General features: G+C 42.7%; 1 long non-coding RNA gene across 1 annotated transcript in view; it reads right to left on the minus strand.

Annotated features, from left to right (window-relative positions):
* Window positions 1-694: 694 nt before the first annotated feature.
* LOC147917664 (uncharacterized) overlaps window positions 695-23917 on the minus strand; it is a 49107-nt gene continuing 25884 nt past the window's right edge. The window contains exons 2-3 of the long non-coding RNA XR_015551742.1: window positions 3828-3921; window positions 695-1755 (exon numbers count right to left, since the gene is read on the minus strand). This is a non-coding gene — a long non-coding RNA (uncharacterized LOC147917664). The remainder of the gene's footprint in view (window positions 1756-3827; window positions 3922-23917) is intronic.

A 23917-nucleotide genomic window follows, 5' to 3' on the forward strand; every position in this document is an offset into this window, starting at 1 on the left:
AAGGATAGCAACTAGGCACATAAAAAGATGCTCAACATCATTAGCCACTAGAGAAATGCAAATTAGAAGCACCGTAAGATACTACTCCACACCTATTAGAATGGTTTAAATAAAAAATACTGATAATACCAAGTGCCGGCAAGAATATGGCAATAGGCATTCTCCTACATGGTTGATGAAAATGCAAAATGGTGCAGCTGGAAAACAATTTGTCAGTATCTTATGAATGTAATCACATACTTACCACATGACCCAATAATCTCACTTTTAGAGAAGTGAAAACACTGTCACACAAAAACCTATTCATGAACACTTCTAGAAACAATATTTGTAATTTCCCCAAACTGAAACAATCCCAGTGTCTTTGGATGGAAGAATCGATAAGCAAACTATGGAAATGTATACCATGGAATATTACTCAGCAAGGAGAAGGAATGAACTCTTGATACACATGATGGCATGGATGAGTTTCAAAGGCATTATGCTGAGTGAAAGAAGCCAGTCTCAAAAGGTTATCTACTGTATGAGTCCATTTATAGGACATTCTGGAAAAGGCAAAACTATAGAGACTGAAAGCAGATCAGTGGTTTCCAGGGCTTGGGGTGTTGGACCGTAAAGGGGCAGCAGGAGAGAGTTGTTTGTAACCTAATTGTGGTGGTGGTTACACAAATCTACACACATGTGAAAACTCATAGAACTGTACACCAAATACAAGTCAATTTTACTGCAGGTAAATTTAAATATTAATAATAAAAGCAAATAAACAAAAATATTGGCTAACATTTATCAAGCCCTAACTATGTGCCGAGCCCTATTCTATGTGTGGTTCATCCCAGGGCACGTAACTCGCTCATTTCAATCTTTGTCTCTCTGATTCCAGCTTTCCGCTGCACCTCAGCTACCTGCCTTTACAGCTAAACTGGCATAAATTCCAAATCCCAGAACAACTCAATGTTATCACTGGTGATTGCTCTTAAAATGACCTCTCTACTTGCTTTTTTAGTTTCTTCTTCAGTTTCACAAATTGGTGCATGGGATTTGGTCTCCTACTATAAGACCTGGCTTCCCTGTTTGGATGGGAGCTATGGGCTAGCTGAGGTCTGCAAATAGCACTGAGGTGGACTCAGGTGTGTACCAAGAGGCTGAGAAGATGGTGGCCATCCCCAGTAGTCAATTCTCTGGGCACACAGAAAGCATTAAACTATGATTCTTCATACCCATGTAGTATGGGAAAGGACCACCCTGGTTCATGGAGGGTGCTTCTGATCAGGACTGCCAGGGTGCCCTGGACTAGCCATACACAGTTAGGGCTCAGTAAGACGAGCATTGCCATGACATAGATGAAAATTAAAAGCATTCTGCACAAAGTCTGTAATTCTTCCTGCAAACAGTGCAGGAGGGAGGCTTTATCTGGCCAGAGTCAGACGTCAATTTCAGAGCCTTAATGTGATTCAGGGAAGGCCCTGGGGTTGATTTGTGGCTGCAGGTGACTCTGCTCTGACTCTCTGGAACTCGGCCAGATGAGGCATGCTGGGAGCTGTGTGCACCATCCCATCCTGCGGGTGGGCAGATGTTTCTGAGTCCGTCAGTCTGCACATCCCCTGCTGTGTGTTTGCTGACCTTGCTGGTTGTAACCCCAAGTCTTCTCAGTCTTCCATGAAGGTCGTGGGGCCCTGACAAGGTGTATGGGAAAGGTGCATCTTGTGAGACTGGTTGGAAGCTTCTTCTCCGAGTGGAAAGACCACGGTGTGTAGACTGAATGAGTGAGACATATGAAACATATAAAATACGTTTTGTAAATTGAGTGGAATTTCAAAAGCCTGAATTCCAGAAATAACCACCAAAAAAGAGATACATTCTTGAAGGGTCTTAAAACGTGGGGACTGTTTCTCAAACAAAGACTGTGAAGGCAGGACAATTACATGGGCTGGGGACTGAGAGGGCCCTGCTTTAATTTATTTTCTCAGAGAAAGCACAGGGTGGATAGGATTACCACAATCACTCAGAGCAGAAGGTGATGTCATTAGGTGAACAGAGAGCCTTTTTGGGTGGGCCAGGGGGCTCACCACGCTCCCAGCCACCTCTAGAGCTTCCAGCTCCCCTCCCCCCACCCAGGAGGCCAATAGCTCTGCAGGGCACAAGAGTGGGGCTGCATGGTGAGGCAAACTTGTGCTGTATGACTTTGTGGAGCACATGAACCACTGGGGGTCTCAGTTCCCACGTCTGTAAATGGGTGATAATAAGAATAGTGCCTGCCTCATTGTGAAAATTCTATAAACATGGGCACAGTCTATGTGCATGTTAACGGTCTATGTGAATGCTGACAATCTATGCGCATGCTAATGGTCTATGTACATGCTAATGGTCTATGTCTATGCCAACAGTCTGTGTATGCTGTCTATGCACATGCTAACAGTCTATGTGCATGCTGACAGTCTATGTGCATGGTGATGGTCTATGTGCATGCTGACAGTCTATGTCCATGCTGACAGTCTACGTGCATGCTAATGGTCTATGTGCATGCTGACAGTCTGTGCATGCTGTCTATGTGCATGCCAACAGTCTATGTGCATGCCAACAGTCTATGTGCATGCTGACAGTCTACGTGGATGCTAATGATCTATGGCCATGCTCACAGTCTATGTGTGTGCTGACAGTCTATGTTCATGCTGACAGTCTATATGCATGCCGACAGTCTATGTGCATGCTGACAGTCTATGTGCATGCTAATGGTCTATGTGCATGCTGACAGTCTATGTGTGTGCTAACCCACATAACACTAATGCAAAGAAGGTGGGCTGGCAGTCTGACTTGTTACTGTCCCAAGTTCCTTCTCCTGGTGGCTCTGCAAGGTAGCTTGCTTGTCTTGGGTCAAAATGCATCTGAGGTGACATAGAAAACATGTAGTATGCAATTTACAATTAACAATGAAATATGTGATACTCTTTATTGTATCTTCCACATAGCCATTCTAGTCTCATAGAATGCTTTCTCTGCTTTTGCCCAATTCTTGTATCCATAATAAATGAAGCTAGTTCTTACATGATGGTTAGTTGATATTTTCATTGATGTTAATGAGTAAGACAAAAGTGAAACAACAAAGAATTTTTTTTGGAACTTCACTTGTTTTGTTCATAAATGATTTGAGCGACTTCTTCACTGCATCAAATATTTGTTTTCAAATGCAGGAAGAATGAATATTTTCTTGTTTGTTTCCCGCTATTCACAATATAATGACTTCAAACATGACACGCTTTAAAGTTTAATCTGCATTATTAACCATTTCTTCATTATTTTCTTAAGTACAGACAATCAAAATAATAAATCAAGGCCTGATTTGTAGTTTTTGCCAATTTCCATAGTGTAAATACTCCCACCTTGGCCAATTTCAAGCTACCAGTGTGACTTCACTAAACAGAGTTGGGAAGAGATGTGCAATAGCACGTATTATATACTTCTACCATCCAAATACAAAGAATGTAAATAACCTCAAGAACATAAATATTAGTAAAATGTACTAAAATAATTAGAAAGAGATGAATTTTAAATATTTATCTTTGTTTTTAATATAATTTATTTAATTATGAGTTTATATAACAATTTTTAATAATGGCTGTGTTTAATAACTTGCTTGCAAAATTCCTGAATATTTAACAGTTGGCTCCCACGTGCTGATGCCAGCCAGCTCCCTCGTACCCCTGAATGACAGAGCCCTCCCACTTAGAGTCCCCCATCCTGCACCAATTGTCACAGATAGTTTTCAAGGCCTGTTGTACAGCCTTTGGCTTCAGATTTCCCTTCGTCATTATCCCAAACATTCCCTTTACCTTCTTCTTATTGGATCTCATTTCCTGGAACCCACGTCTTCTCCGTTTTTGGCTTGCTCTCTCATTTTTGTGGAACACATCATCTAGTACCTCCCTGAGAAAAAGGAAATGGAATTTCTCTTGTCAGACCATCTGGGCACATGTTGAATGCAGTGTCGCTTGTCTCAGGTGTTAACCATTTCACTGAGACAGCCTTCATTATCATGATTAGTTAGAAACCAGCACACTCTATTGCATTTTTGATCATTTGTTCAACAAACATTGAGAATCTATTATGTTGTATTATTTCTACTCTCTTTATTCTAGTAATGAGCATTCTTTCACTACTTAAAGTCTTTCGTCTGGAATATTATGCTTTTCAAGTCTTTGGCTTTGATATTTTTACCCTGCAAATTCCATCATTAAACAACAGTCATTCGAGGCTTGTTTGACTTCGTGTTCTTTCCTGCCCCTGTCTCAAATGCTGCACACCACTCTTCACTCACCATGATTTGTTGTCAGCGTGCTAACATCTTTAAAGACAATGCTAACATCTGACTTTGCATGTGGCTTGTGTGCCCGGTTCTAAAATGTGTTTAGCTGAGACAAGGCATTATTTATTTGCCCTGTATTTATAATCTACGCTCTAATTTCTTCCTTTAAAATGAAGGCATGTGACTTAATAACAGTTTAGGGACTTCTCACTGTAAAGTTCTAGAATTCTTTTTTATGAATAATCTTTGATTGACTTTATCCAGGGAAATCTGTGAAAATAAGAGAGAGGGAGAGATGGGGGAATCAAGAGAGAGGAGAAAGAAGGAGAGAGCCGAAGGTGGCGGACAGATCAGCAGAAGCCCTGGCTTGATATGGATGCCTGCAGTGAAAAGATCCACTCAAATCAATATGTTCTGAAACAAGCTAAAGAAATTCTTATGGATTTCCAAAAATATTAGAAAAAAATCCTCTACATTTCAGACAATCCAGTTTGGGTCTATCATCCGTTCATTTACTGAGTTACATCCTGAGGATCTGGGATCAGTGAGAAGTATTTAAAATGTCAGCATCGTTGAAGATCATCCTTAGGGAATATCCTAGAAGTGTTAAAATCACCTGGGATCTTCGTACCGGTTTCCTGTGCTTCTAAGGGTTGGTGCCACCCCTGACTAGGAAGCCAGGTAGGGATGGACAAATTTCTTGAGGGCATTTGCCTCTGTGCCCTGTAAGCCTGGTGGAGCTGGCCTGTAGAGACCCCAAAATTGGCAGTTCCCTATCCCCTCATCCCTTACTCGCTACTATTCCCTTCCCATCAAACCAACCGTCTGGCATCCTCTGTGTGTGCCGTGGGACAGCCCGACTGCCATCTTGACTCCCTCCTGACACCATTCCCGTGGGTGCTCAGGGTTTCTCCATCCACCCCAGGGTGGCAGCACCTGGATTGTATTTTTCCAGGCCTCTGGGGCCCTCCCGGCTCTGCATCCATCAGCCTTGCTCCATGTCCTATTCTAAAGCCCCCTGGGCCTCAGACCAGATCCCCGTGGGTGGAGCTGTATCTGAATCAGTCTGGAGCTTGAGGCCTGTGGGCTCTTGTCCGGGGTGGTTGTGCTGCCCAAGGAGGAGAAGGTCCCACATTTCCCCTCCCCTTCCCCTGCTCCTCTGGAGGCACTCCCAGATGGTTAGGACTCAGCAGTGGGCTGTGCCCCATTCCTACTGAAGCTCCTGAAGTCAATCATGGGACCCAGACCGTGTGGGCTGCCCAGGTGGACTCATGCCAGAGGGAGATGGGGGATCCTCAGAGTGGCCAGGAGTGGAAAGGGCCAGAAGGTGAGGATCGATGGGCATGGGCAGGGCTAGCACAGGAACAGGACAGGTGAGAGGGAAGGCGGCACAGGTGCCTTGCGTGCGCTGAGGTGGATGCCATGGCCTCTTCCAAGTGCCTGGGGAAGCAACCTGGCTAAACAGTCCAGCATTGGGGTGGACAGACGCGCATCTGTCCTCAAGAGTGCGTGTAGTCAGGGCACCAGGGGAGGGGCTTGTCAGGGCTCATGCCCCTCCCCCCAATCAGGAGCATGACATTGCTTGCATTTGTTCCCAAAAGCTGAGCTGACCTTCCTCCACAGGGGCTGCACAGGGAGGAGTCGCCGCGTGTACTCCAAGGAGGGGTCCCGGGAAATGCAGGGACCTGTTTCCGCTGTGCTCCCAGCACATGCGCATGCCTCCTCTCCACCCCCCCGCCCACCCGCCGGAAAAAGCCTGCTCTTCCTCTCCTGGGCTCCAGGCACAGGTACTGCTCTGCACAGTTCATGTGGCAATTTTGATGGTTCTGACAGGTCTAGAGCCATGACGTGCGTGGACCTCTGATTTTTACATAATTTTTCACATGTGGCTGTCGAAGCTCATCATGCAGTTCTCCCATCTTGCAAGCTCCCACCGCTCTGCGAGAGGCCTCTCACCAAGTGGTCGCCCTTGCAGCCAGCACGCGCATCGGCCCCTCGCTAGCTGAAAAGCTTGTCCTGGCTCAGTTCTGCGGCTCGCCCACGGCGCCATCGGGTGCTGGCTGGCGGTTCAGCCTGAGGTCCCACAGCTCTAGTGTCCACACACGAGTGTCCACGCGTCCCCCCAGCATGTGCCGCCAGCCTGGTGGAGGGATTGCCCTGTCAGCCACCTCCTGCACTCGCTCCCTCTGCCCTGGTCCTGGCCAGGACCGACGAGTGGGTTCCTCCCCATCCCGGGTCATAGGCGGTCAGGAGGCTCCTTGTCTTGCCTCCACCGCCCCAGGAGACAATCCCGAAAAGACCACAGTCAGAAATCAGGACATTTCCCAGGGTCTGGCTGCCCAGGTTTATCCATGGCCATCTGATTACATGCTTTATGTCATTACAAAGGCAAATTATCCATATTACCAACCTGGTGCTGGAATTCACTTTTCTCTTGATGGAAACTATGCAGTTTTACATTAATTATAAAGAGAATTCAAGGTTGCTTATGAAAGGTTTTGCCCAGAAAGAAAAGTTTGGGAAATACTTATGGCCCCAAAATGAGGGATGAGGTGGATGGGTTCGCAACCATCAGTGATTTGTGATTAATCCCCCCCTCCCTTTTTTTTGCCTCTTTTGAATTTGATCTTTATCTAAAGAGGAGAAAAGCAAGTAAGTGGACCAAATTAATGAGTAGAATCAAGAAGCAATGGGAAGATTTCCACCAAAAAACGGTATAGAGGATACGAGATCTTATGCAGTCCCATATAATCTAAGCCACAACCAGTGACCCCCTGAGTAATCACTAACACTCAGGTAATAGTTACTTTTGGGAATTCCTGGGGACCAGACAGAGTAAAAGAAAATGAATTTTCCTAAGGGCCAGAGACCAAAGAGGTGGGCTGCTGAGGAAGTGAGCCCAGAGAGCCCACCCCTGGAGTCACATCATCAGAGGAGGGTGTCGCTGGGACACTGCAGGCATTTCCTCAGTGGAAACTTGAGTTTCCTGTTAGATCAGCCTGGAGGTAAGTACATCTGAGGTCTATCAATTACAGGATTTAAATTCTGCAGATTTTTGGATGTCTGATATGGAACATTTGGGGAAATAACTTCCAAATCCAACAACTAAAAAAAAATACGAGGTGATAAAAGATTACCTATAGCAATAGTTTCCTCTGTGAGGAAATAGAATTATTGGAGTCTCAGATAATCTTTTCTTTTTAAAACCTACACTTCACTACCTAGGTGTGATTTTTCTGCTCTGGGACAAAGGTTGAGATAGAGAAACACTGCGGACACCTGCATCTCTAATGATCTTGGGAGTTTGTTGTAAGTTAGCAACTGCTCACAGGGTTGAAATGGCAGTTCTGGGACTGATTTTTTTTTTTTTTGTGAGGAAGATCAGCCCTGAGCTAACATCTATGCTAATCCTCCTCTTTTTGCTGAGGAAGACCGGCTCTGAGCTAACATCTATTGCCAATCCTCCTCCTTTTTTTTCCCCAAAGCCCCAGTAGATAGTTGTATGTCATAGTTGCACATCCTTCTAGTTGCTGTACGTGGGACGTGGCCTCAGCATGGCCGGAGAAGCGGTGCATCGGTGCGCGCCCGGGATCCGAACCCAGGCCGCCAGTAGCGGAGGGCGCACACTTAACCGCTAAGCCACGGGGCCGGCCCTGATTTATTTTCTTAATTGTTGGCTTTTGAGGTCTCGAGGTGTTGAAGGCAGGATGGTGGGACAGTTCTGCAGCATAGCTGTAGAGTTCAGGGGACAGAAGTCCTGCAGTGAGGACACTGCAATTGATCCTCGACGCCCACCTCCTGGGCACAGTGAGAGGCAGGCAGCGTGCACACAGGCAAGCCAGGATGCCTCTGGCCAGCAGAGTCATTTTCAGCCATGACTGTGGAATCCAGAAAGTATTGCATGCTGGTGCCAAGACTCCTAGGGGTCTTGAACCTCCAAGAGCCGTCCCAAGTTGGGAAGCAGCTCCCTGACCCTGGAAAGGGCAGAGAAATTACCTAAGTCCAAGGCAGAGGCAAGGCAGGGCTTTCTCCCGTATTCCTCCCATAAGGACAACTAAAAACCCTGGCTGTAATACAACAAACCAACACAAGAAGCCTCTGAATAGTGGAAAGAAGAAGGCAGTCTGGCTAGGGATCTCAGGACTTGAGGAACAACACAGTAGTGAGCTCCTGGATTTTTTTTTTTTTTTTTTTGTCTCCCATGTATCCTGGATTGGGCACTGGAGAAGCTCACAACCCAGAAACACCAATAAGCCCAGATTTTTAAAAGCCCCAAGAAAAGCCTGCTCTCTCTAGCCAAAGGCCCAGGAAAAGGGCTGCCTAGCAGAACCATTTTGACAATGCCCACCCAATTCTAGCTCCCCCTAGCCCCCAAGTGCCAGTGGAGCCTGAGAAGTGAGCCTGGACTTCCATCCCCTGCCCAGCAGCAGCAGAGCACTCCAATTCCCACACCAGGGTGGTATCCAAGAGGCAGAATGGGGAGGCTGGACTTCCATCCACCACCCAGAAGTGGTAGATTGTACTCCTCCTTTCCCAACTAGAGAGTCAGGGAGGATTTCAGAATAAAGGGAGCTGGAGAAAGGGACTCTTTTAAACCTGTATATGAAGTGACCCCCAGTGACCCACACGTGAAACTGACCAGAATTAACATGACGAAAGGTTTGAGAACTACAGCAGGGAATACCACCCAGGTGTTCAGATTAGCCTCGAGGTAGCACACAAATGAAGCAGACTGGACCTGCATGCTAAGTCTAAACAGATGACTGCCTGCTAAAATAGAAGATTTTAATAGGACCCAGAGTCTCATAACAAAATTCTCAAATGTTCTCAAAGGATATAGTTAAAAAAATCATCGTTACACCAAGAACCAGGAAAATCATAACTTAAAACAGTCAACAGATGCTAACACTGAAATGATTCAGACGTTGGAATTTTTTTGAAAAAGATTTTAAAGCAACCATCACCAAAATGCTCTAATAAGCAATTAGGAACAATCTTGAAACAAATTTAAAAATGGAAAAACCTCAGCAAAGAAATAGAAAATATAAAAAGAACTAAGTGGAAACTGTAGAACTGAAAAATATAATAACTAAAATTTAAAAATTCTGGATGTGTATGATAGCAAAAAAGAGATATGGAGGAAAGAATCTGTAAACTTGATGACAGATGAATAGAAATTACTCAATTTGAACAAAAGACAAAAAATATATAGAAATAAATGAACAGAGCCTCAAGAATCTGTGAGACAATAGGAAAAATCTAACATTCATGTCATTAGAGTCCCAAAAGGAAAGGAGAGAGAATGTGGCTGGAAAAATAGTCAAAGAAATAATGCCTGAAATTTTCCCAAATTTGGAAAGAGGCATAAACTTAGATTCAAGAAGATTAGTGAATCCCAAACAGGATAAATACAAGAAATCCATGCCCAGACACATCATAATCAAATTTTTGAAAACTAAGGACATAGGAAAAGCACCTACAGAGAAATGAGGCATTACCTATAGGGAAACAGCAATTTGAATGACAGTGGATTTCTTATCAGAAATCACCAAATCCAGAAGGAAGTGGCACATTTTTCAAGTGCTGAAATAAAAGAACTGTCAACCCGGAATTCTATATCTAACAAAGGTATCCTTCAGTAATGAAGCAAAAATAAAGGTGTTCTAAGATAAAGGACAACCAGGAGAATTTGTCACTAGTGGACCTACCCTAGAAGAATGACCACAGGAAGTTCTTCAAAGAGAAAGGGAATGGTAACAGAAGGAAACTTAGAACATCAGAAAGGAAGAAATAATGTAATGGGTAAAAAATGGAGTTAAATAAAATAGGCTATCCTTCTCTTGAATTTTTAAATTTAAGTTTGATGGTTGAAGCAAAAATTATAACATCATTCAATGTGGGGCTCAATGTATATAGAGGATATATTTAAGGCAATTACGTTATAAAGTGGGGTGGGGATGCTAAAGGGACTCAAATGGTAAAATTTCTACATTTCACTTGAAGTCATATAATATTGTTACCAGTAGACTGTGATAAGTTATGTATACATATTTTAATACCTAGAGCAACCATTAAGAAAATTACACAAAGAGATATACTTAAAATACTTCAGATAAATAAAAATAGAATTCTAGAAAATGTTTAACTCACAAAAAAGCAAGAAAAAGGAAACAGAGGGATGTGAAACAGAGAGAACAAACAGAAAACAATAAAGTGGCAGACTTAGGCCCTAATACATCAATAATTACATTAAGTGTAAATGATCTAAATACAGCAGAGATTGGCAGAATGGATTAATGATCATGACCCAACTATATGCTGTCTACAAGAAACTTAATTTGCATATAATGATATAGATAGGATGAAAGTAAAATAATAGGCAGCAAGATGGCATTGCTTGAGTGGAGAGGGGGTAAACAATGTCTGATGCTGAGTCAACAAATCAGAGAAGTCATCAAGTTCAGAATCAGTCAGAGGGACAGTTCTGAGCTCCCATGGTAAAACAAGTGTTTAATAAACATTGTCCTCAACAATCACCACTGCCCTACAATGTCGTGCTATTATCCCAATCATTGATGAAGAAACTGTCACTCTAAGTCTTGACTCAAGACCAGGCAACTAATAAGTAAGAGACCAGGGGCATTAACCAAGCACAGGTAGATTTTTTCTATTCTAGACTTAAAGCAGAGCTGGAAGGCAAGGAGAGTGGACCAAGTAAGGGGACTTGAAGGTTAGAACAGTGGGTTCTGGCAAAGTTGTCAGATTTCCATGATGACCCCCATCCTGGAACTCAGAGCCTGAGCCCTGACCTACAGCTCTTGCCTCCCCTGCTCCAGGGCTCACATTCAGGAGAAATCTCATATATCTGATGTCATTAAGGGCTTTCTGTTAAAAAATTTAGATATGGTAATGATATTGTACTTATTATTATTTTTTTCAGAATGAGTCTTTAACTTGTTAGATATGCATAATTTGTTATTTATAGACAAAATGGTATGATATCTGGGATTTGCTTTGAAATAATCCAGTGTGTGTGTGGAGGGGGCAGGTGACGGGGAAGGGAGGAAAGTCAGCCTGTAGATATAACAAGCTTATCCATGACTTAATAATTGTTGAAGCTGATAATTGGTACATATAGCCGCATTCATCCAGTCTCTCTACTTTTGAGTATATTTGAAAATTTCCATAATAAAATGTTTTTATAAATGGTCCCCAGAGATGAGCTGGAGAGGAAAGAGAAGTCATGTGCACAAGGGAGCAAAGGAGGCCAGGCCAATTTACCACAGGTTTGGGTGTGGGGCAGGTGAGAGGGATGCTGTCGAAGGACTAACTAGGTATAAATGAGTTTTGAGTGTTTCTGGGCATGAACCAGCAGAGTTTTCCCATCGTCTGTGGCTAGGCTTGTCCACTTCTCAGTCCAGGATGCCTGGAACTCCAGGCCCAAGAAGAGCTGTGTCTGCCAGGGGGTCCCTCCAAGAGGCCATCCCCTTTGAGGAGCTGGAGATCTGAGATGGGCACCCCAAATCCAGGGGACAAGGCAGAAGCCTGTTCCACACTGAGCTGCCTCCTTTTCAAGTTTTCTCTTCCATCCCCCTTCCTGCCCCATCTTGCCTGCATCCACCTGGCACTTATATATTCAAGCCCTTTATATTTTCACATTTTGTTTCTGTTCCACCCTTTTTCTAAAGCCATGTCTGTGCTGGTAGGCTGCCTCCCTGCCAGCTAACTGAAGCACTCTGTTTCCCAGTTCTTAAAACATTTCTGAGATATGTACCCACTAAGAAATTCCCCCAATATTTAGATAAGGGTGTTGATTTCCCACCACAATTCCTTCCTCACCCGTTCCTCCCCCAAACACATTGACTCATTTGCTTTTCATTAATGTAAAAACATAAACACCCAGTTTATTAATTGATGTCTGTTTCTAATATTTTGATCTGGCACAATGTAGTCTGTGCTGATGTGTTGGCTGCCAGGAGGCAGGAACTGTACCAGTTTTCTTAGCTCACTCTCTGCAAGCAACTCAAGGAAAGGCATGCAGTTAGGCACCTGACAGGTGCTTTGGGAGAGGAGGGTCATATTTGCAAAAAGAATGATGAACGTGGTGAAGTATGGGGTGTGCCATACCTGCCCCTTGCAGCTCCCCTTCTCCCAGGCCCCCAGTACACTGGTGTAGCCTCCTCACTAGGACTACCCCAAAGTCCTAGATTCCAAATGCTTTCTTCCTTGATGTCAAAATCTCTCAGTCCCATCTCTCTGGGGCTCTCCTACTTCATGGAATAGCCAACACTTGAGTGGTGATGACTTAATGGATTGCTCCATCCTGGTTAACATTTGCATTGTAATAACTTGGTCCAAAGGGTAAATATTGTAGGTATTTGCAACATCTTTGGAAGCCAATGGAAGAGATATTTCAGAGTAGGTGGTTTCCCGATCCCTTCATAGCAGTCCACGTGGGCTGCTGCAAGAAGCTGGCACAGTGTTCAAGTTATAATTTACCCAATAAGTTGTTACAAAGCAAAACATTGGCAAGTCATCTCCAGCTAGTTGGTGAAGGCTTTATGAAGATAAGATTCACATCCACTCATAAGGAATATTTGAACCTCTTTGACAAACTGGAGTTCCAAGGTGAACACTGTCGCTGGATATGACTGGATTTGCCTCTGAGTTGCTGGCATGGATGGGGGCCTTTCACCTCAGGGTTGCACAGTTTGGGAGGGATTTCACTGTGGGCTCTGTTGGGGAGGAGATATACTGTTGGAAAGAGGACAAGACAGAAGCTTTCCAGCTCCATAATCCCGTGTTCCTTCCAAAGTATGCACTGGGATTTTTGACTGAGCTCTCATATGCTGTATCGTAGTGAACTAATTTGAAAGGTAAAAATTCTTATCCTGAACAATATGGGTCAAATATCTCCTTCAAGGCAGCCAGGAATCCCAGGAGGATCCCTCCCTCTCTTCCTCTCCAGTTTCGGCCTCCTGACGTCAGTGAAGATTTTCCTGGCCTAAAGGCCTTGGCCTTGGGCCTAGAAAGCATCATTGTGGACAGCTCAGACTTGAGGCTGATGGCCCAGATAATTGGACAATCTGGGCTGAAATGCCAATTTCCAAAACCAGAGAGATTTCTGTGTAGTTTGAACTATCATTTAAGCCAGACAGAAAACCTTTGACAATTCTACCCCACTTCCTCTTTCTAAACAATGTAAAATGCGACTCCACATTTAATTATACCCGAGAAATGTGACAACTGTAATTTTAGGAATCCAATGCCCACAAAAATTTTATAAAACTTACTAACTCTATTCATCAATAAATTAGGTATAATTAAGCACTCTAAAATGATTTTTTTTCTTTTTTCCTCATTTAAAAAATTTTTAGCTCATTGTTAAAAGTTTCATGTTACATAATGACTTGAGAGATTTGAAACATATATATATGTTAGATATATGTTATAACGTATATATAACTTGAAACATATACATATTTAATGCTTTAATTTATATACAATAAAATTAACTTTTTTCGTGAACAGTTCTGTGAGTTTTTACGTATGCACAGATTCTTATAACCACCATCGTAGACAGGATACAGAACAATTTCAATACCCCAAAGAAATTCCTTGTTTTGCCCTTTTGTAGTCAAATCCTCCTTCTGCCCTTAACTCGTGGCAACTGCTTGTCTGTTCTCCATCACTACAGTTTTGCTTTCTCCAGAGTGTCACATAAATGGAATCACACAGTCGGTGTGATTTTTTTTTTGAGAGTGACTTCTTCCACTAACCATACTGTCCTCAAGAATCATCCAAGTTGTCATGTGTATCAATAGTTTGTTATAACAAACTGTTGAATGATTTTCCAGAGTGGCTGTACCATTCTGCATTCTCACCAGCAATGTGTGTATGAGAGTTCCAGTTGCTTTCCAACTCTTGGTGTGCTCACATTTTCGGTTTTTTGTTTTCTATTTTTTTTTTTTTTTGCCATTCTAATAGGTGCGTAGTGGTATGTCATTGTGGTTTAAATTAGCATTTCCCTAACAGTTAAGGATATTGAGCATCTGTTTGTGTGTTTATTTGCTATACATGTATCTTCTTTTGTGAAGTGTCTGTTCAAATGTTTAACTCATTTTATTATTACTATTTTTCTTACTGTTGAGAGCTCTTTCTATATTTTGGATACAGTCCTTTGATACGTTATTTGCAAATATTTTCTCCAGTCTATGGCTTGTCTTTTTATTATTTTAACAGTATCCTTTGCAGAGCAAAAGTTTTTAATTTTGATTTGGTCCAATTTGTCATTTTTTTTCTTTTATGGAAAAAAAATTTCCTTTTGGTGTCATATCTAAGAATGCTTTGACTAACCTAAGGTCATGAAGATTTTTCTCCTAAGAGTTTTTATAGTTTTATGTTTTACATTTAGGTCTATGATCTTATTTGAGTTAACTTTTTATTATGGTGTGAAGTGTAGATCAAGGTTCATTATTTTTGCATATGTTCAGTTGTTCCAGAACCGTTTACTGAAAAATCTGTTCTTTCTCCAGTGAACTGCCTTTGCAACTTTGTGAAAATTCAGTTGACCATATTTGTGTGGGTCTATTTTTGGATTTTCCGTTCTGTTCCACTGATGTGTATGTCTATTCTTTTGCCAATACTACAGTGTATTGATCACTGGGGTTTTATCATATGTTTTTAAAAAATTTATTTTATTGATGTCATAATAGTTTATAACATTGTGAAATTTCACTTGTACATTACTGCTTGTTAGTCACCAAATAAATGTGCCCCTTCACCCCTTGTGCCCACCCCTCAACCCCCTTCCCCCTGATAACCACCAAACTGCTCTCTCTGTCCGTGTGTTAGTTTATCTTCCACATATGAGTGAAATCATACAGTGTTTGTCTCTGTCTGGCTTATTTCACTTAACATAATACCCTCCAGGTCCATCTGTGCTGTTGCAAATGGGACGATTTTGTCTTTCTTTATAGCTGAGTAGTATTCCATTGTCTTCTTTATCCGGTCATCAGTTGAGGGACACGTGGCTTGCTTCTACTTCTTGGCTATAGTGAACAATGTTGCAATGAACATAGGGATGCATAAGCCTCTTTGGATTGTTGATTTCACATTCTTTGGATAAGTACTCAGTAGTGGGATAGCTGGATCATAAGGTATTTCTATTTTTAATTTTTTGAGGAATCTCCATACTGTTTTCCATAGAGGTTGCACCAGTTTGCATTCTCACCAGCAGGGAATGAGGGTTCTGTTTTCTCCACAACCTCTCCAACCTTCATTGTTTTTTGTCTTGGTGATTATAGCCATTCTAACGGGTGTAAGGTGATATCTTAGTGCTATTTTGATTTTCATTTCCCTAATGATTTGTGATGTTCAAGATCTTTTCATGTGCCTATTGGCCATCTGTATATCTTCTTTGGAGAATTGTCTATTCATTTCCTCTGCCCATTTTTTGATTGGCTTGTTTTTTCCTTGTTCAGTTGTGTGAGTTCTTTATATGTTATGGAGGTTAACCCCTTGTCAGATATATGTTTTGCAAATATTTTCTCCCAGCTGGTGTGTTGTCTATTCATTTTGATCCTGGTTTCATTTGCCTTATAGAAGCTGTTTAATCTGTTGAAGTCCCGCTTGCTTATTTTTTCTTTAGTTTCCCTTGTCTGAGTAGACACAGCCTCCAAGAAGATTCCTTTATGACCAATGTCAAATAGTGTATTGCCTATATTTTCTTCTAGGAGCTTTATAGTTTCAGGTCTCACCATCAAGTCTTTGATCCATTTTGAGTTAATTTTTGTGAATGGTGACAGCAGATGTCCACTTTCATTCTTTTGCATGTGGCTGTCCACTTTTCCCAGCACCATTTATTGAAGAGACTTTCTTTTCTCCACTGTATGTTCTTAGCTCCTCTGTTGAAGATTAGCTGTCCATATATGTGCGGTTTTATTTCTGGGCTTTCAATTCTGTTCCATTGATCTGTGTGTCTGTTTTTGTACCAGTACCATGCTGTTTTGATTACTATTGCTTTTCAGTATGTTTTGAAGCCTCCAGCTTTGTTCTTTTTTCTCGGGATTGCTTTACCTATTCAGGGTCTTTTGTTGCCCCATACGAATTTTAGGATTCTTCTATTTCTGTGAAGAATGTTATTGGGATTCTGATTGGGATTGCATTGAATCTGTAGATTGCATTAGGTAATATAGACATTTTAACTATGTTTATTCTTCCAATCCATGTGCCTGGGATATCTTTCCATTTCTTTATGTCATCATCAATTTCTTTCAATAATGTCTTATAGTTTTCATTGTATAGGTCTTTCACCTCCTTAGTAAGATTTATTCCTAGATATTTTATTCTTTTTGTTGTGATTGTAAATGGGATTGTATTCTTGAATTGTCTTTTTGTTAGTTCGTTATTAGAGTATAGAAATGCAACTGATTTTTGTAAGTTGATTTTGTACCCTGCAACTTTGCTGTAGTTGTTGATTATTTCTAAGAGTTTTACAATGGATTATTTAGGGTTTTCTATATGTAAAATCATGTCATCTGCAAGTAGCGAGAGTTTCACTTCTTCATTGCCTATTTGGATTCCTTTTATTCTTTTTTCTTGCCTAATTTCTCTGGCCAAAACCTCCAGTACAATGTTGAATAAGAGTGGCGAGAGTGGGCACCCTTGTCTTGTTCCTGTTCTCAGAGGGATGGCTTTCAGTTTTTTGCCATTGAGTATGGTGTTGGCTGTGTATCATACGTTTTAAAATTGAATTTTGTTCTTCTTTTTCAAAATTGTTTTGGCTTGCTAGTTCCTTAACCTTTGCATATATACTTTAGAATCAACTTGTCTATATGTACAAAGAATCTTGCTAAGATTAAATCTATAAATCAATTTAGGGAGATTGACATTTTAAGTAAGTCTTCCAGTCTGTGATCATAGTATGTCACTCTGTTTATTTAGATCTTCTTTGATCTTTTTCATTGGTGTTTTGTATTTTTCAGCATATGAATCCTGCACATATTTTGTTACATTTATATCTAAGTATTTCATTTTTTGAGGCTATTTTAAATGTTACTATTTTTTAAAATATCAGTTTCCAATTGTCCATTATTATATAGAAATGCAATTGATTTTGAATATTTCTGTTGGGTGTTATGACCTTGATAAACTCAATTAGTAGTTCTAGGAACTTCTTTTTTAATAGGTTGTTTGGAATTTTCTACATAGATAATCATGTCATCTCTGATTAGAGGGAGTTTTATTTCTTCTTTCAAATCTTAATGTCTTTTCTTTTTCTTGCCTTATTACATTTGCTAGTGTTCCAATATGATCTTGAATAAGAGTATTAAAAGCAGATATGCTTGCCTAGTTCTCAGTCTTAGAGGTAAAGCGTTCAGTGTTGTACTATTAAGAATTATGTTAGCTATAACAGTTTTGTATATGTCCTTTATCAGATTGAAGAAGTTCACTTCTATTCTTAGTTTGCCTATATGTTTTTAAAAATCATGCTAGGATGCTTTTTATGCATCTATTGATATAATCGTGTGATTTTTCTTGTTAATTCTGTTAGATTCCATAGCTTCCATAGATTCTATAATTCCTAGATTCCATAATACTGTGAGCCAGTTCCTTAAAATAAATATCTTTGTATATATGTATATATTCTTTCTTTCTATCTATCTATCTATCTATCTATCTATCTATCTATCTATGAACTTATATTTATATGACTTTATTTCTGGTAGTAAAGAGAGTACTAATAGTCTATAGCATGATCTGGCAATAGAGATATGCAAAATGTCACCAGTGGATAGTCCCAATGAAAACACTTATAAGAAGCAAGAATCTGAGTGACCACGTATATGATACTTTCAAGCATTTTTGTCAAACTAATGAGTATAATGAGATTGGCTCTTTGCTGCTAACATCACTGAGCAAAATGGGGAAAGAAAAGGATGAGCTCAGGGATTCAAATTCCCAGCTCAAGTGCTGAATAAATGACCCCAAAATTTCTATGTCTTCCCTAAAAGAGACCCTTATCTCCCCCAGGGCTGAGGTTGCTGAAAACCAAACTCAGAATCTTGTCCTGTAAATGGCTGACTTACAAAGCAAATTGAATTCCCAATCTTGCAGGGTATCTACTCTTCCTTCCATTGGGAAGGAATGGGATTGTGAAAGTTGGAATGGGGACATGTAGGAAGACCCTGATGAAACTGGGGACATTGAGCCCCTAAATTCTTAGGAGTCTTGTGAGTAGAAATAGCCTTTCCACTCCCAGTAGAAATAGCCTCTCCACAATCTGAGAGAATTAACCCTGCATTGCCAGAGGAAACTGTAATGGCCTCCCCTGAGGCAGTTGCCATGCAAGATAATGCTGATTTTCCTCTGGACCCTCCCTCTCCCTCCTCTACCCCAAAACACACACACATACCACTCTTGCTTCTAGACCTATAACTAGACTCAAGTTTGGAACAAAGCCGTGCCACCCTCTGCAGATAACTACTCTCCTTTTGAGAAACAGCTCTTGGTCTGCTACTGGGCCTTAGTAGAGACTGAACGCTTAACCATGGGCCACCAAGTTACCATATGACCTGAGCTGCCCATCATGAACTGGGTGTTATATGACACACCAAGCCATAAAGTTGGGTGTACACAATGGCACTCCAACATGAAATGGAAATGGTATAGATGTGATTGAGCCAGAGCAGGCCTTAAAAGCACAACTAAAGTACATGAAGAAGTGGCCCAGATGTCCATGTTCCCCCCTCCTGCTACACTACCTTATCTCTCCCAGTCTGTACCTATGGCTTCATGGGGAGTTCCCTACAGTCAGTTGACAGAGGAAAGAAAACTCGGGCCTAGATTACAGATGGTTCTGAATGATATGCAGGCATCACTCAAAAGTGGACAGCTACAGCACTAGAGCCCCCTTCTGGAATATCCTGAAGGACAGCAGTGAAGGGAAATCCTCCCAGTGGGCAGAACTTCAAACAGTGCACCTGGTTGTTCATTTTGCTTGGAAATAGAGATGGCCAGACATGCGATTATAAACTGATTCATGGGCTGTGGCCAATAGTTTGGCTGGATGGTCTGCGGTTTGGAAGGAACACAGTTGTAAAATTGGTGATAAGGAAATCTGGGTCAGAAGTATACGGATAGACATCTCTGAACAGACAAAAAGTGTGAAGATATTTGTGTCTCATGTCAACGCCCACCAAAAGGTGACCTCAGCAGAGGAGGGTTTTAATAATCAAGTGGATTGGATGACCTGTTCTGTGGAAACCAGTCGGCCTCTTTCCCCAGCCACCCCTGTCATTGCCCAATGGGCTCATGAACAAAGTGGCCATGATGGTAGGGATGGAGGTTATACATGGGCTCAACAACATGGACTTCCAGTCACCAATGAAAGTGCCCAATCTGCCAGCAGCAGAAACCAACAGAGTCACCAGTATGGCACCATTCCTTGGAGTGATCAGCCAGCTACCTGGTGGCAGGTAGATTACACTGCACTGCTTCCATCATGGAAGGGGTAGCGTTTTGTTCTTACTGGAACAGACACTTTAGATACGGATTCGCCTTGTCTGCACACAATGCTTCTGCCAAAAGTGCCATCTGTGGACTTACAGAATGACTTATTCATTGTCATGGTATTCCATACACATTGCTCTGATTGAAGAACTCACTTTACAGCAAATAAAGTGTGACAATGGGCCCATGCTTATGGAATTGACTGGTCTTACCGTGTTCCCCCATTCTGAATCAGTTGGCTTTATAGAATGGTGGAATGGCCTTTTGAAGACTCAGTTGTAGTGCCAGCTAAGTGGCAATACCTTGCAGGTCTGGGGCAAGGTTTTTCGGAAGGCTTCATATGCTCTGAAGCAGACAGTAGCAAAATTCTTACTTTCTGTCCCCATGACCTTATATACTCTGCTGGCCTAGAGGTCTAAGTCCCAGAGGGAGGAATGCTTTCACCGGAAGACACAATAATTATTCCACTGAACTGGAAGTTTAGACCGCCATCTGGCTATTTTGGACTCCTCATCTCTCTGAATCAAAGGGCAAAGAAAGGAGTTACACTGCTGGCTGGGGTGATTGATCCTGATTACCGAGGGGAAATAGGACTGATACTCTACACTGGAGGTAAGGAAGAATATGTCTGGAATACAGGAGATCTTCTACAGTGCCTCTTAGCGTTACAATGCCTTGTGATTAAGGTCAATGGAAAATTACAACCCAATCCAGGCACAACAACTATTGGCCTAGATCCTTCAGAAATTAAGATTTGGGTTACCTCACCAGGTAAAGAACCATGACCAGCTGAGGTCATGACAGGCTACAGGCAAAGGGAATATGGAATGGCTAGTGGAAGAAGTAGTTATGAATACCAGCTATGGCCACGTGACCACTTACAGAAATGAGGACTGTAATTGCCATAAATGTTTCCTCCCTATTTTGTTATGAATATGTTTGTGTATATAGGTGTGAGTATCCTATTGGTTCTGTTTCCCTGGAGAATCCTGACTAATGTGGCCTGTTAATGTGGTGAATTACATTCATTACTTTTCAAGCATTGAGCCATCTTTAACTCAGGATAAACTCCACTTGACCTTGATGTATTATTCTTTTTAATATTCCTATGTTCAATTTGCTAATATTTTCTTGAGGATTTTTGGATCTATATTCATGGAGATATTGGTTTGTGGTTTTCTTTTCTTGTACTTGTCTTTGTCTGGTTTTCTGATTTTTATTGCATTGATTCCTACTCTTATATTTATTATTTCTGCCCTTCTCCAGCTCCCATGGAAAGATTAAACACTATCAAATCTCAAACTAAACTGCAAAAGCTCTGCTTTAACTTGCAGCCTCACTGCCAATTATTTTGAAACAAGTTTGGGGATGTGTGTTTTCCAATGTGAGCAAGTGTAATGTGTGTCAGCCATGGCAGGGACAGGTGGGATTGGAGGCGGCGGGGGGAAAGAAGAGCTTTTTGCCCTGGTGTTAGACTCTGAAAAGTGAAGTTTAGAAAACTGATGGAGAAAAACTTTCTTCAGATGAGCCTTTCTAAGCATTGTTGGAATCTGGCTTGAAAACAACACACTTAATAACATTTTAAATTTCTTTATATTATGCCAAAAGGTTGTAAACTAAGGAAGGTGCTGCTTTGGGTAGGAGATTTGAGGCTCCACAGGTTGGCCCTGGCATGATTCTCTTCTGCTCCAACCTACTGAGCCTTCTCCACTTGTTCAGCCTCAATGGCCAGAGGCCCCAGAGCTGTCATCCACATCTCCCTCACACTAGATATCTGCTTCAAGAACCACGCAATTAAAAGGGCGGGAAACTCCCCTGTGGCTGTTTACCTGGTCTCTCAAGGACTGGGAAGTGAACATCTGATACCTGGCTGGGGGAGGGATAAACTCACTTTCACCCACAACTACATGTTTAACAGGTCCCCATGTGTTTATTCACAGTGTTCCTGGTTGGTTGGATTTGAGTTTAAATCATTGACAGGAAATAATGCCTTCCGGGCTGATATCCCAAGTTCATCCGGAGGCTGAGGGTGGAAACTCAGGCTCTACCTTCCAGGTTGGTTTACCATCCCTATAAATAAGTATAATGTCTTTATTCATAAAGCACCCACTGCCTCTGAATAGCTGGAGCTTGAATTGATGTCCTTAATAAACACCCAATGTGGTGGAAGCAGCCCACTTGGCCCTGGAGGCTCTTCATGTCCTCTGGGTGCTTTCAGCCACTGGTGACCCAGGGTAGACAAACAAGTCCCCTGGCCCAGCCACTAGGGCCACAGGAAGCTTCAAGCTTACAGATCTTTGTGCACATGTAATTAGCCGGGCAAAGGCCACAGCACGTATTCTTAAACTCTGCTTAAGGAATAGCTCTGGAGAAATGGCCCTAAGAGCTTAATTAGACCCAAGGATGGAACTGCCTAAGGAAATCAGTAGGTCTTCTGTGTGGTGAGAAAAGAGAGCAGGCAGGGCCCCAGAGGTTTGGTGCTGTCCTGCTTTAATGCGTGGCAGGGAGCTTCTCACCCGGCTGCGGAGGGAGAGCCCCCACTTGACAGGCACCTCCCAGCAGACTGTCCCCAGGATTTGCTGTGAGGGACATCGTGTTGGTGCCCCAGTCATACCTGCCTACATGGCATCTTGCAGGCCTGTCAGCCCTGGCACAGCCTGGCCGTGCTAGGAATGGCATGCTCTAACCTCAAAGCCAAAATTCCATCCCACTATCCTGTCCTGTGCTCCTGTCATCTGTTTCCAGAGACGAAGGAGGATCAGAGAACCTCCAGGGCCGCTGAAATGCATTTGATGTACTGGTGCCAACCTCAGACACAATGGCACTAGTCCTCACCGTGATTAAAGGGCAGTGCCACAGAGGAGAGGTAGGCATGGCTCACTGCACTGGCCCGCTGCGCTGGCTGTAACCTTTCCTTTCAGCTCAGAGCAGACTGACTGTGGAGCGGCCCTGCGGCCCTGGTAGCTATCTAGATACATGGCATTGGTTTCAAAGACAAGATTCTTTTTTTCTTTACTTTGTTTTCTTTTCTACTCAGTTGTTAAATACATGCCATTGCTTGCTCTGCCTTTCTCAGCGTCATGGGAAATGCTGTGACCTCTTTGTGGGGATAAACACAAAAACAAACACAGGCACAAGGGGACAGCCGAGGACACCTGAGACTGTTTAACTTGTGCCTGTGACTAAGGGGAAGTGGGTTCTAACCTGGCTGCCTTTGATGTGTGTTGGAAAGGAGCCCTGGGCAGCCAGGCCAGTCACGCAAGGACGTCTCTGGAGGCCCAGGCCACCATCTCTAATTGGGCCCAGGAGATGGCGATGCTAGGAAGAGCTCCTGGGATTCCTGCTCTGTGTCTCCATGCTCAGCCTGGGCAGGCGGCCGAGCAGCCCACCAGGCGGAGACAGTAGTCGATTGTCTGCCTGAAAACGAGCCTGCCGGATTGTGTGTCCTGGGGAAGGAGATTGGCATCTAATCTCCATCCACCGTGACCGGGGCACCTGGAGCCCTGTCAGAATTGCTGCTCCCAGGTTTCTAGCTGAATGGCCCAACAACGCTTACATCCCCGGTGCCCCAGGGGATGGGTGCTCGAGAGGCCCAGACACCTGAAAGCAGAGAGGGCTCATGGCATGTTATTAGACCCCAGGCTGCGGGGCCCTGCTTGTCCCAGGCAGGCTGTGGCCAGGTATGCACCAACAGACACCCAACACTACACAAGGGGGTGATGGGACACACACGCGTGCACATACACACACACACACACACACACACACACACACACACACTCAGGCTGGTCTAGGAGCTGTACCTGTTCTTCACAGGTACAAAGCCACTTGCCTAGGGGAAACTTTTCACATCTGCCTATAGTGATCATTACAAAGATAATGATGAAAACAATCTATGGGTGGCTGGGTTTCTTGTGAAAGAAAATGAAGCTTATTCCAGGGCACCAACACCTCTCCTATAGGATTGAGCAATCCAGCTCCAAAGACCAGGGATCTTTTGTATGGTGAGACTACTCTGGAACTTTTCAGCTGTCATTAGAGCCCAGATATAATGGCTGAAATGCACCAACAAAGCAGAAAACACTCAACCTTGTGGATGGCAAT

The sequence above is a fragment of the Ceratotherium simum genome, chromosome 3, assembly GCF_057802395.1.
Source record: "Ceratotherium simum simum isolate JZ-2026a chromosome 3, ASM5780239v1, whole genome shotgun sequence".
NCBI lineage: Eukaryota > Metazoa > Chordata > Mammalia > Perissodactyla > Rhinocerotidae > Ceratotherium > Ceratotherium simum.